Here is a 14,072-nt window from a genome sequence, read left to right as displayed (position 1 = left end):
AACTCATGGGCACAGAAGGAGAGGCAGAGCAGCCAATAAGTGGCCTTCACCGCCTACATGGTTCGTTAGTGCTGAGAAATTATCACGTTTACACTCATATTCGACATTTGTAAACAACTGCTATTCTGTTTAGGTCATTTTAAGAAAAATAAAACATAAAAAAGAGAGAATAAAGTGATAAAAATTATAAAATAATAATGACTTGATGTCCATTAACTCAATAAATAATACGCGATGTCACAAAAGAAATGATAAAAATATATCACTTGATTTGTTCTTAAGCGAAAATTACAGAACGGGTTATGTGTGCTCTAACCACCGCGGATATCTAAACCCAAGGTTTGGCGTTATAATCCCTAAAATTAGCAGTAAACCAGAGGAACGCAGTAGAACATGTTATCCAATATCCAGAAATTCAACAAATATTGTACGTTTTACACGATAGAATAACAAGTTAAAACTAAGATTTGTTTTGTTGATAAATAAAAAAAAATAATCGTATGCCATTTTCCTTTACTGATTTCTTCGAAAAGCATCTATACAAATAATAAATTTGCATTTATCTGCCCGCAGCTTTTCTCACAAGTGTGTCGTAGATCAAATACTACATATCTCACATCGATAGAAGAAAGACTTTTGTTCGAGGAGTCTGTATTGCGTATTGGTTTTATCATTCTGAATCACTCTATATAAGTGTTTTTAATGAAACGAGTATGCTACAGGATGACACAATGTCGTTGTAATCACGTGATGACTGGCTTCGATTTCATCTTTAGTTTTTTTATTTGAAAATTATTTCACACAAACAACATTTAACTCGCTGTGATTTCCTCAAAAGAAATGAACATTACATTAAGTACAATATCTAGGGGCTTTCTTACATAGGTTTGAATACGCTTTCGCAGATAATTCAAAACCATATGTTTATCACTTTGGGAGCACGTATTCAGATGCTTCTGCTTATCCAGATACATTTGCCTCCATTACAGCTTTACGTTTACTTTACTTTGCAATAATTTAGACTCGGCATGTTTCATAGTCTGCTATAAACCCATTTTAGCTACGTTTTTCTCTACTATCAATTTTATTTTTCGTTTCGATGAGTTTCTTTAAGTCGTAAAACCATGTCATATACTGAACGGTCATGAAGGTTTCCACTCTGTATACTATTCTAAACACCATTACTTTAATCCGTGATGACGAGAAAACCCACTTGTAGAGAAAATTATATATTTAAAAACGGCTGGTATGGATAGAGAAAGCACTAATAGAGGAGCGAACAACGTCTCGACCTTCTTCGGTCATCGTCAGGTTCACAAAGAAGGAAAGGGTTACTAACCGATAGCTGACCACATGTTTGAAGGCGGTCGTGTAATTGAGTGTAGGAATGAAGAGGGCGTGTTTAGATGTTGGTAATATTTATTAATATAGGTATAAAGGTGTTCCTTTGTATTGGTTTATTTTGGGCTTGAGTTGTTGTATAAGTAAGGCTTCTTTAATTTTGCGTTTGTTTATATTTGTTTCTTTATTTAGTATTTGGGTGTTTTCTATGGTTATGTTGTGTTTATTTCATTTCCAGTTTTCGAAAACGTGAGAAAGTGACTTTTTGTGTTCTTTGAATCTTGTTTCCATTTTTCTACTTGTTTCTCCAATATAGAAGTCACATTGTGTTTTATAAATAATGTTGGTGTTGTGTGTGTCAGTGTAGTTTTCACACAGCACAGACCTTAGTTTTGTCCTGGTTTTTGAATAAACTTGGTATTAACTGGAATGTCATATCTTGTTGCTAATTTTTGCCAAATGTTGGTTATTTTTCTGCTAATGTCGGGAATATATGGTATACAGCCGTAAATGGTTTCGTGATTTTTTAAACTGATGAAGGTCGAAACGTTGTTCGCTCCTCTATTAGTGCTTTCTCTACCCATACCAGCCCTTATTTAAATATATAATTTTTATCGTCATCACGGATTATTATTTCATCACGGCGATTGTACGAGAAGTGCAAGTCTTTGTGGGTTTTTTATGTGTTTGTACTTATCTATGTAACCATTATGTCTGAACTAACATACGTTACAGCACTCTTATCAACAGAAGAAATGACATCTATTTCATTCAACAATGTAGAAAGAAACAACTAACTCCTAACTTTGTAAAGGTAAAACTACCAAAAACTTTTAATCAATCCACAAACATTATCCAAAATTTATAGAAAAAACTACTTAAAGCCATGTTTAACACGAAATACAAAGAACTACATGAATTACAGAAACAAAAAATGAACTTAGACCATCAACTGGCATGTTGTATTAAACCAGAGAATTACGGACTTGTACAACGAAACATCAACCAAATCAACATTAGGAACAACAAGGACAAAACGATCTGCCACAACAAAAAAACTAGATAAACTAAGATGCAAACAAAAAAGACATGACAAACCATTGACTAACCTCATAAATAATAGATCCGACCGACAACTAAACACAGACGAGATACATCTACTTAACAAAGAACTCAACTTCGCAATAGCACCTAGGTACATCCCAACCTTAGAAATTAAAGAATATTTAGAAGACCTAGCCAGAAGACTTGTGATACTTTCCACAGAAAACAAAAACAACAAAAACAACCGAAAACAACTAACAGAAATAAGACAACTTCTAAAATTCTATTGACATCCAACAGCCAAACTTCCCAAGAAAAATTTAAAATTATTTTCCACAAACACCTAAAAACAACATCTTAAACAATTTTTTCAAAGAATTTTCTCACAAAATCACCAATATAATTTCACAAAACAGAAAACTAAATAACAATCTTACAAAATGAGACATTAATTCCATTAAAAACCTAAAACAAGACAAAAACATAAAAATTCTAAAAGCAGATAAAAGAAACGCTATAGTCACAATGAACACGAATGAATACATCCAAAAAATGAAGAACATCGTGTCAGACACAAACAAATTTAAACTAATACACACAAATCCAGCAAAGAAACACGAAACGCAACTAAAAAAATACTACAAAAAATGAAAAAACCTACACAATTTCACAAACACTTTATTCCTACCTACAAAGACCGACTCACGCACACCACAAATATACGGCATCCCTAAACCTCATAATCCAGATTGTCCATTACGACCAATAATGTCCACATATGAATCATTTAATTACAATCTTGGTAAATACATAGCATGTGCATTATCGAAATATGTAACATCAGTCAGCTCATTCATCAAAGACTCTTTAATTTCTAATTTAACCTTAATCAACTTAATCATAAAGCCTTAATGGTCAGTTTCGATGTAATATCCCTCTTTACAGAAGTCCCAACCACTGAAGCCTGCAGGATAGCCTAAGAACTCTATACCCGAGATCCTAACCCATCAATAGACATTCCCAGCAACCAATTAGCAACTCTCATAGAATTCATCACGATGAAGACAAACTTCATGTTCAACAACCACAACTATATACAAACAAATGGCCTAAGCATTGGCAACCCAGTATCACCAGTTCTAGCCAATATTTTTATGACAAGTTGAAATACAAGCAATTAACACAGCATTACATCCACCACTATACTGGTACAGATATGTAGACGACACGATTGCGGGATTCATATCTATTGAACATACACTTAATTTTTTCAAGCACATTAACTCTATACATCCCAACATTAACTTCACATGTGAACAGGAAGAAAGCAATCAAATATCATTTCTTAACCTCAAAATTACAAGAACCGATACACAATTTAAAACAGGAATCCACCGAAAAATCACCCATACTGGTTTATACATTCCTTGGGACTCAGTATATGAAACAAAACAAAAACTAAGAAACCAAATAAACAAAGGCATAGAATATGCTCACCAGATAAAGTTAATGACGAATTAGACAAAATAAAACAATACTTTATCAACATCAAGTTTCCTCCACAAATCATTATACGCACACACCTAGACAAAAACAAAATCAACTTAAAAAAGTAAATATACCCCACGATTTAAAAAATCACGAAACCATATACTGCTACATACCATATATTCCCGACATCAGAAGGAAAATAACCAACATTTGGCAAAACCAGCAACAAAATATGACATTCCAGTTAATACCAATTTTATTCAAAAACCAGGCACAAAACTAAAGTCCATATTGTGTAAAAACTACACTGACAAACACCACACCAACATTATTTATAAAATACAATGTGATAACTGCGACGACTTCTATATTGGAGAAACAAGTAGAAAAATGGAAACAAGATTCAAAGAACACAAAAAGTCAGCTTCTCACGTTTTCGAACACTGCAATTCAAATAAACACAACATAACCATAGAAAACACCCAAATACTAAATAAAGAAACAAACATAAACAAACACAAAATTAAAGAAGCCTTACTTATACAACAAATCAAGCCCAAAATAAACCAATACAAAGGAACATCTTTATACTTATATTAATAAATATAATCTAACATAGAAGCACGCCCTCTACATTCCTACACTCAGTTACTCAACCCCCTTCAAACATGCGGTCAGCTACCGGTCAGTAACCCTTTCTTTCTTTGTGAACCTGACGATGACTGAAGAAGGTCGAAATGTTGTTCGCTCCTCTACATATTGCTTTCTCTACTCATACCAGCCGTTTTTAAATATATAATAACCATTACTTTACTATTATTTTACACATAGCTTCATTAAATAAGCTACGTCTATAAGAGTTTGTTTGTTTGCTTAATTATTTTTTCAAATGGATCAGAATTTAGCGTTTGTTTTACATTTGGTACAAAGCTACACGAGGGCTGTCTGCGCTAGTCGTTCCTAACTTAGTAGTGATAGAGGATTTGGTTTGTTCTGAATTTCGCGCAAAGATAGTCAACAACACCCAATGATAGCTCTTGAGATACTCTTTTACCAACGAATAGTAGAATTGACCGTTTCATCATAACGCCCCTACGGCGAACAGGGCGAGCATGCTTGGTGGCACGGGGATTCGAAACCGTGACCCCCAGACAGCGAGTTGAGGTTTCCTACCACCAGCCCGGCTGGTAGGCCAGGATTTATTGATCTAACACATAATGCCTGCAAGAAAGCGTAGATTATATAGAGTACGTGAAAATGACAGAATAAGGAAAAATTTAGCGAATGGCACGAAGCCTAATGCAAAAGTTATGAGAGTCGTGGCTAGTTATAAATACAAAACAGCTTGAGTGTTATACATGCATGTTTCTATAGTATACATTTCAATAATCACTCACCTTATATTACTGACTGACAAGTTCCTGCTTTTTCCTGACTAAAACTGAATGTTCTGCTACACATGTGAAAGTGTTGTCACATTGTTTCTAATGGCCAACAGTTAATATTAACGTGATTCCTTTTTAATAATTTTAATTTTTTTACCGGTTGTTTGGCGCAGATAGCCTAGTCCCTTTGCGCTATAAAACGCAAACAACCAACGAACCAACCAACAGTTAACAAGCCGTTTGATAAATATTAATGTGTCTTATGTGAGATGTATTTCGAACTGGACAATATGTCTCTGTTTGCTCTGCCTCACTGCTTAAGATCCCAAAGAGGCCCGACGTGTACGTACTCACAACTTCTTACCCATGTAACCAGTTAGCCCGACCGGTGATACCATCGGGTTTAAAGATAACCGACAAAAAGGATGCATTATGAAAATTCAAAAATGTAATGTATGTAGCACATTTTATTTTTAACACACAGTTCAACATTGCGAAGAAAGAGAATGTTGTTTTATTTTCTTCTGTTACCTCTATACACAAAATAATGATTGGATAAGTGTCTCAGATTTCTTCTCCAATAGTGGACACACAGATGCCACGCATGACCCTAATCGTAATCAGAGGGTCGCGGGTTCGAATGTCCGTCGCACTAAATATGCTCGCCCTTTCAGCCATGGAGGCGTTATAATCTGACGATCAATCCCACTATTAAATGGTAAAAGAGTAGCTCAAAAGTTTGCGTTGAGTGATGTTGCCTAGTCTTACACTGCTAAATTAAGGCCGGCTAGCGCAGATAGCCTTCGTATAGCTTTGCGCGAAATTAAAAAAAAGACACAAACAGACACGCGAACGGTACCCAGGTTTTATGTATTAAATGAATCGAAATGTAGGCATTAAGTAATCGTATAAATTCGATTTCGATATGTATTCGAAACAATAATTAAAATACTACAATATCTGTGAAACAACACCACGTTTTATAAATAGGTGGGAGGTATTGAGCTCTGACTTTTAGAAGTAATATTTCAAGAAAAAAAGCAAACATTTTTCTCTAATTAAAAACACAAAAGATGTATCTTGTGGGAATTGTAATTTTTCAGAGAAAAATATTCTATGGTGTTCAAGCATAAATATTTTTATTAAATTAAAATAGGAAAAAATAACATTTCAAGAGGCAGAGTTGTGACTGAAATCACTATAAGCGGACAAGTTACCTAGTACTGACCACAAGTACGCTACCACTGACTGGCCCAAGCAAACTGCCACATTATAAGTAAATTTCTTAGTATTGACCACAAGTCTTGTCAGTGATTGCACGATATACTTCTTCAATAACTGATCCATACAGAGCATTAGCTAACAAGTGCAATGGCCCCATACTGACCCCAATTATACAATCCGTCAACAGAGCAGGTTGTGCAGTACTGATTTTAATTACAGGGTCTGTGAATAAGGGAAGTTATGCAATATTTATTACGAGTAACCCCTGATAGTGATGAGCCAAGTGCGCCATAAGTAATCGATCCAATGTGAGACGTCAGTGAACAGAATGACACATTTCTGAAGAAAGGATCTAGTTTATTTATAATTTCTCGTAAAACTTCACCAGGGATATCTGCGCTAGCCGTCTCTAATTTCTTTTAATAATGAACAGTGGGAATGAACGGAATATTATAACGCCTCCACGGCAGCTAGTCATCACTACCTACCGCCAACTCTTGGGCTACTCTTTTACCAACGAACAGTGAGATTTATCGTTGCATTATAATCCCACCCGGCAGAAAGGGCGAACATGTTTGGTGTAACGGGGTTTTGAACCCGCGACCCTCAGATCACGAGTCGAACGCTCTAACCATCTCACTATGCCAGGGCTTGTTTGTTTGCAATTAAGCAAAAAACTATACAATGAGCTATCTGTTCTCTGCCCACCACGACAATCGAAACCAGGATTCTAGAGTTGTAAGCGTGCAGACATACCACTGTGCCACTGGTGGGCGAAGCATTAATTATTCCTAAAATAAAAATTAATTTAAATCAAAATACAGGTATCGCCCTGTATGTTTACTAAATTGAAACAAATGTTCGTGCAGTATTTTACAAAATAGAGACAGTTGTCTGGCCACACGAGTGGTTGAAACGTTGCAAAAAATAAATAAAAAAAATAAACATTCTACCCACAAACTGTTGCTTTTGATTTCGATTTTCCTCTCTTCACAAACAGTTCATGATTAAACATGTGTGGTAAAACACCTGATCTTGGAAAATTTAGGATAATTTAGGAAAATTTTTGATGATCTAGCCGTCCGTAAAGATAATTTAGTAATGATAAGTCACTGTATTTCACATCAAACTACATTAGGGAAAGAATTTTAGCCTATAGAAATATTTCAAATTTTAAATTTATCTCGCTGAATCCGAATAAACAGAAATCCACGTATTCAAGAAGTTTAAATAATCATTATGAGGCGACTATGTGTTCGACACATAGTTACTTCAGAAAGTTCAAAGTTCAAATGGGAAAACCATGGAATAGGATTTACATATATCTGACAACAATAACGAAAATCCCTTGTTCGAGCAACTACGGAACGAAGCAGGATACAAGTTAGCAGCAAAGGATAAGGCCACAAATTTCAAATACAGAAGTTATGGATAGATTCTGAAATCTCAGAAATTACATTTAATATAATGACTATAAAACTGAATTTCATAACGAAACTTAACCTTCGTTTCTTTGCAGGGAACATTAAGAACTATTTCATACGGTAAAAATACTTATGTAGAAAAAAAGATTTGCCAGGAATAATTTCAAAAATCTTAGCAATTATACTCTAAGTAGAATCCAGAGAAGCACAATGGATAGCAGAGGAAATAAAGTATAATTAGTAAACTGAAATACAATGATTAAAACTGTATATATCCTCAAACTAATTTAAATCTACATTTTTGGATAATAAACGTGTAAAAGAACACTCTCGCCATCTAGTAACCAATGAAAATTTTAATTTGAACAAGACAGAGGAGCCGCGCATAAATCACAGTAGAAACTTAAAATATTCGATAGTTTTACCTTGTTATAATAAGCAGAAAAGATACTATACTAGCTAACTTGTGTAATTTGAAAAGAACTTAATAATTAAAACTGTTTTTTTTTATTTGAAAATACTGTTACGGCACAAACAATATTTATGAAAACCCGAAACTGCTGATGCCTATTTGTTTTTAATTTACATGCTAAGAACAAACGCTGAACGACAAACCTTAACCCTAAAGGTAAAGATAATTGTGATACTAACAAAATACTGAATGAAGCTCTTTCCATTTTAGAGAAGTTCACTTATTTAGCGTTGGTACCATGGTTTCTTTTACAGTATAAGAAATCTGAATGTCAGTAGAAATAATGCGAAAGTGTGAATCTCGTGTAACACTCACATGTTTAAGCCAAATTACATAATAAGCTATCTGCGTAGTGTCTATCGTTAGTATCGAATTCCATGTTACAAGCCCTGTAGTTTTACCGCTAAGCCACCACGAGTAATCACGACCACTACATTGTCAGTTTCCAGCTGATTGTACTCGAAATTAACAGTATTTTATATATCCATTGAAACCTTTACTAGTTTTATCACTCAAAAATAAACATAAAAAATATGAATAAAATCAGGCCATGTCGAAGACGAACAAAAATTAAAATTATTTTAAACAAACAGGTCGATCAATAATACATCAACTCGTTAGGAGTTAAAATTGAATTTTATATCATTATTTATTATTGTACCATTTGTAACAAGGTTTGGTTTGTTTTCAATTTCACGCCAATCCATCTGCGCTAGCCGTCCCTAATTTTGCAGTGTAAGACTAGAGGGAAGGCAGCTAGTCATCACCACCCACCGTCAACTCTTGAATTACTCTTTTACCAACGAATAGTGGGATTGACCCTAACATTATAACGCCCCCACGGCGGAAAGAGCAAGCGTGTTTGGTGTAACGGAAATTCGAACCAACGACCCTCAGATTACGAGTCGAATGCCTTTACCACCTGGCCACGCCGGGTCCCATTTGTAACAAAACGGAATTTGTATCAACAGAAGCACTCTCCTCACTTTGGTGGCACATTCATAGTAAGCACACATATAATTCTCTATACCATTTAAAATCGATATCTAAAACTAAATGTAAGAATCGATTTTGCTTGGAATCAATCGCTAAACTATTTTTGAACAAACAAGTCAAAGCAGAGCAAACACACATACGTATTTTTTTATACAACAGAATAAATCTGATATTAGAATTTTTAACAATTAATTTAAAAAATTTGGACAACTACAATCTTCCTGTATTAGGAACTCTATTTAACGAGTTTGCTATGAATATTTAAACCGACTCTCTCAAGTTTGGCAAATTTGATTCTTAACCTGAATACTGTAACGTTCCATATTCTACTATAATTCTCTGTGTATTTGCGCTTGAGAATGTCGGTTTATTACATATACACTATATTAGGCTTAACTTGTTCTATATGAGATAAATAGAAAAATAAAAATCAAACCTTGCATCCGAAAGCCACAAGTTTGAGGATACATTCAAGTAAGAAGAGAGTCGTGAAAACCTCGTTCATGTAGCTTAAAATGTCAAGGTACAAATTACCTGCCTTGTAGTACTACAGCGGCGGGAAGGACGATAGAAGAATGAGAGAAAACAAGAAAAATCGAGGTGGCAGAAATCAAAACTATAACCAAATTTCACAAAAAAATATATTTAGGGTTGGAGGGTTTAAGGTGAGAGACTGCAACCATTTAATACCAAGCAACCGTATTTACTTTAATATTATTATTTAGTTGAGAAACTGGAGTAACCAGGTTAGATAGGAAAATGTAAGGCAAAGTAAACGTCTAAAATGGTACCACTTTTGATTTATTTTTAAACGATCGTATATCTTAAAGAATAAAATTAACCTGTAATTTCATATTAGTACACCATCATTGATCTAGAGGTGGATGGCCTATCATCACTTTTTTTTTTATACAAAGTATTAACCTCGCATATTTTAGCTTTATTTTTGTTTTAAAGGAAGGTGGCATGCACACCCCTATTTTAAAACTTCGGCTAAAACACCATCATGCTTCTCGTCAGTTTCAACATGAGATCAAAGTCGACATATTCTGCTAGGCCTAACCAATCAATCCTCCACTAATGTCTAGAACTTTTGATTGGCCTGGCGTGTGCTCGGTGTTACTTGGAAGCTATGCACCAGACAGGCGATAACATGCAGTCAAGGAAACAAGCAAGGTAACTAAAAAAAGTCATAACGTAAACAAAACGAGAAGAACCTGCATTTTGCATTATTTAACCATGGCACGTTTTGTGTTAATGTTTACTCACACGCTGTGAAAAAGCGTTAACTACAAATCACCTCACACACATCACTGTGATCTAAGACTATTAATATGCTTCCTGAAAAGAACAACAAAAGTCTACAAACACTGTTTTTTTAAAAACTTAACAACTAATTTGTAAGTTCTCAAATGTTGCCTACAAAGAAGTGCTTTTAATTTTCCAATTATAAATATTTTTTGATAACTTTGTTATTTCAGAATTTTCTGAATAATATAATAATTGAATTATAATGCCAAATCAAAGAACTAATTAAAAACAATGACATATCAACATTGTCTTTTTTATTTTTCCTGGATCTAGACGAAGACTCATTGTTGAAAAATGTGAAAGCCATTTCACTCATAATATCACGACCAAGCTATCATGATGCTGCTATACAAAATATCAGACCAATTAAATTGGCAAGACAATTTGTTTCTTTCACCATTCACGCTTTAGTAGGCATATCACATGCAGCAATCTCTAAACCTGATTGGCCAAGGTACATATCTAGTAAAGAAAAACAAATCTAAATATAATTTAACACATGGTTTCAGAACTGTTACTGCTTCTTTTGTTCTTCTTTTATAAAATGTATCTTGTTTTAATTATCAGGCAAGTTAAAAGTAATTGTGCTGAAATAAAAAACATGCTTTTATGAGCAAACCTTCAATGAAAGTCAATATCACTGTAAAAAATGTCACTTCAAATTGTGTTTAACTCTTTGAAAGAAACGTCTTCCTTTTAAACTAAAACACTCTTGTTTGTATTCATTTGTCTTAAATATGTTTTTCTTATTCAAAGAGTTAAGTTTCTGAGAGAGATAATATCCTCGTTATGTTTTCTACGCACTTACATTTCATAATAAAAAATGTAAAGTAAATTTCAATATATGAGATATAACATTTCGTGTTAAACAAGGAAAGTATTCTCTACACTATACTACACACACATATCTACCAGTAAAATATGCCAAAGTTACTCTAGTTTTACTGCAGAAATGAATGAAGCCATCTCAATGATATCACCACTGGGTGTCATAATATTTATCATTAAACTATATTTTACTTTAAGACATCAGACAAACGAGATATTAAAAGCCAGAACAAAGAAGTATTAAGCCTACTACGTTATCTGTAACTAAAATATTCTAACTGTAGAGGGCCCTAGAAGTCTTCTCCTGCTGTAAAGAATAAAATGACGTTTCTGTAATGTTTGACCTTGGAAGTATATCCGTATCACCAAAATGACAAAATTACGATACTTTTTTATTTCTTTGTGTGTGTGTTAAACACAAACTACACAACGGGTTACCTGTTATCTGCCCACTGCGAATATCAAAACCCAATTTTTAGTGTTGTAAGCTCTCTAACGTATGACTCAGCCACCGATAGGGAAGAAGTTGGTTATTCTATGACGATTTGTGCATATTTTAACTTCTAAGAAACGCAACAGCCTGTACCTACGTGCTCCAATAGCCCACTACCACTTCTCCTATTAACACATGACGTTTTTCAATCTATAATAAAAGCTAGGTACTCTTGGCTTTTGGATTCACAGCTCAGGCACGCCAAACGTGCTCAGGCCATAAGTTAAATTCACACTCAACATAAATATTGTTAAAACCTCTTCTAAAAAATCTATCTCATTTGGATTTGAGGAAGTATAACGTATGCGAACGTGCGCTACATGAGGGTGATTAATCAGGGAACGGTTTATAAGTGTTGTAAGGACACTGGCTTGTGATGGAGAAATAACATGAGTGGCGTTTAAATCGGGATAAAAAAATGATGTGAGGTTTCAGACGAGCAAAGGCAAAATTCCATTGCGGAATAACATTAAGAAAGATTTACACACACACATATATATGTATATTACAGACGTTTTCTTCCAATTTCACTGAAGATAAATGGGGAGGAGAATTCGTGACGCAAAGGCCTAGTGGGTTCTTTGATTCGCCGTACCCACTGCTGAAGACTGCAATTTCGCCCACTGAAAGCTCATCAGCACAGACTGGGCTGGCAAATCAAAGAAATACTGCTTGGCCTCTTGTAACGGTAGTTTCGTATGCAACGTTAATGGAGTTTTAAGTCATTGAAAAGGACTTAAAACCCCATTAATAAGGAATATTTGTTTGTTTTTAACTAAGCACAAAGCTTCACAATATGTTGTTTGTGCTATGCCTAGCACGTGTATTAAAACCACAAGGGGGCGCAGCACCAAGGAAGAGTCCTTAACATGAAATATCTTCAGAAGTGATAAAGTTATCGCAAGGCAGAGATAAAAACTGTCCACTTTGGACGCAACAGATATCTATTTGATGAAGCTTGAAGTTAGCTTACACTTCCGAGTAACGACAAAACAGCATTCATAAGGCTTCCAATATTAATTTGTTCTTATGTATTTTCTATACGTACCTTCTGGACAGCTCATTTACAGGAGTAACAAAAAAGAAAGTTAAGATTTGGTGCATGAGATGAGTAGAGGATAATTCAGGTGTTATCTAAGCGGGTGCAAAACGGAAAAAAAAAGGAGCTGATATATCTATTTACATTATGGACATACGAGGGCTGTTCAAAAAATACGCGGACTGTTTGAATTGCGCGGCTCCAGTTGGTTCCAGGGGAATCCGCTTGATGTCGCTAGGTTCGTACAGATCAACTGATTACGACGCCATTTCCCGATTGTAGATAACTTCATTTGTGTATTAGCTACGCGGTTTTAAGTGAAGTGCGATTTTTTCGTTTGGCGGATTTCAGAATGAATGACCTGAAGGAGCAACGACTTGCTGTGAAATTTTGTGTTAAACTTGGAAAATCTGCGACTGAAACTATTGCTATGCTTAACACGGCCTACGGTGATGTTGCTATGAAGCGTACGGCATATTACAAGTAACATGAACGTTTTAAGGATGGTCGACAGTCCATTGAAGATGATGAGCGTCCTGGACGTCCTTCCACGTCAACTGACGACCCACACGTCGACAAAATCAACACCCTGGTGCGGGCAAATCGACGTCTGACTGTCAGGGAGCTTGCTGAAGAGTGTGGGATATCAGTTAGATCTTGTTACGAGATTTTGACCAAAAAATTGAAGATGCACCGCGTTGTTGCGATATTCAGCCCTCAGAACTCGTGAGTTTTTGGCCAAACACTCGATCACTGTTCTTCCCCACCCCCATACTCACCTGACCTTGCTCCTTGCGATTTTTTCTTGTTCCCCAAACTCAAAAGACCCTTGAAAGGAAGAAGATTTGAGACGATTTCCGAGATTAAGGCAAATGCGACGAAGGAGCTGGAGGACATTACAAAAGAAGTGTACCAGGACTGTTTTAACAAGTGGAAACACCGTTGGGATAAGTGTGTGCGTTGGGGAGGAGAGTACTTTGAAGGGGTCCCAGACCTGTAACTTCTAAATAAAGTACATTTTGTT

General features: G+C 35.1%; 1 protein-coding gene across 1 annotated transcript in view; it reads right to left on the bottom strand.

The window, feature by feature from the left end:
• The window catches only part of LOC143244981 (voltage-dependent calcium channel type A subunit alpha-1-like), a 336,700-nt gene that overhangs the window by 48,451 nt on the left and 274,177 nt on the right, over positions 1-14,072 (bottom strand). The window lies entirely within an intron of this gene.

Source organism: Tachypleus tridentatus, chromosome 2 (assembly GCF_004210375.1).
Source record: "Tachypleus tridentatus isolate NWPU-2018 chromosome 2, ASM421037v1, whole genome shotgun sequence".
Classification (NCBI taxonomy): Eukaryota; Metazoa; Arthropoda; class Merostomata; order Xiphosura; family Limulidae; genus Tachypleus; species Tachypleus tridentatus.
Note: the sequence above shows the minus strand (reverse complement) of the source record. Positions and strands in the feature narration are given on the sequence as shown.